We start from the raw sequence: 1,451 nt of genomic DNA, 5'->3' as shown, positions 1-1,451 counted from the left end.
TGTGGTTATATATATATATATATATATATATATATATATATATATATTGTGTTTATTTAATTTTATGTGATAAAGATTGTGATTTGTCTGCTGGCAATCAACATTTTGGTAAGTTGTATTTTTGGATTGCATTTGTGCGAAACTTGGGTGAATTTCTAAAATGGAGAGAACTAGAGTTATCCGCGATTAGGGAATAACATCTCGAGAGTTGAGAAGAACAGGTAATGAATGTGAATAAACACACAAGCAAATACTTGAATTAATTAAAGAAAAAAACTGAGACTATCACATCATATCATTCAAAAGTGGCCACAGTAGTCATAAAGAGGTAGTAAAGATGGGGATTAGAGAGAGCTAGGGATTGAAAATTGATTGAGCTAGATAACCCTTTGAATAGTCCAGATTTCATTGCCTTTGGCGAGAGAAGGGTCCCCTTTCAAGGTTATCTGCTTCCCCGCCACCTCAACCTGTATGACCGGCCCATGATCCATTAGCATCCACCCAAGCTCCGAAACCCAGTCCGAACCTAACACAATGTCTCCACCTTCTCCAAGATCAACCACGAAGAAATCACGTCTTATTTCCATTTTCGCCCCCTGAACCTTAACCGTTAAATCCTTGCACAACCCTCCGTTATTCGCCATTTTTCCATTCACGTAGGCGAACCGCTCACGGGTTACCGTCGTCGGGAGCCTCAGCTCCTTCACCACCCTCTTCGCGATGAAGCTGTCACTAGATCCAGTAGACAGCACTATCACCACTCTTCTCCCCTCGATCTTCCCCCAGAACTTCATCATCCCACACTTCGTGTTCCGGCACCTCGCTTCGGCCACTTCCGACAGGTCCATCAGATCAGAGAGTGATTCCGCCTCGAAGGAGCTCAGCTCCGCCTTCACGTCCTCCCTAAGCCCGTTTACGAAGATCGACCTAAAAACGACGTCGCTCACCTTCTCGAAGAGGTCGCGGTATTCCTTAACAGTGCCAGTTTGACGGAGGTTGAGTAACACGGCGAATAATTTCTCGGCGGCCTTCGTCTGGAAAGGGCGCACCTCCGCCTTTGTTCCGCTACCTGCACCTTTCTCTTTCTTTCTCTCCATGGCAATGCCAGTGGTAACTTCCTTCCCTTCTTTTTAAAACGGCTTTTTGTGTAAGTACCCATTTTGCCCATGCTCAACTCACTACCTGCCACGTATAATCGCATTATTCTCCTACACTCCTTCTGTGTTCTATGCCCTGTGTGTGTCACATCACACTAACATCTGTATAATTTTCTTATCTTTTTTTACAGTAAATGCAATGATGCCTAAAAGATAATACTTATTTATCAAAAAAATAATAATAATAATTAGAAATTAATATTTAATTTAAAAAATATAAAAATAAATAATTTTTAAAAAAATTAAATTTATTATAAAAAATAAATTAAGTAAAACACTATAAAATTAGTCTTT

Source organism: Arachis ipaensis, chromosome B03, assembly GCF_000816755.2.
Source record: "Arachis ipaensis cultivar K30076 chromosome B03, Araip1.1, whole genome shotgun sequence".
Lineage (NCBI taxonomy): Eukaryota > Viridiplantae > Streptophyta > Magnoliopsida > Fabales > Fabaceae > Arachis > Arachis ipaensis.
The sequence above is the reverse complement of the archived record's forward strand: the minus strand, read 5'-3'. Positions refer to the sequence as shown.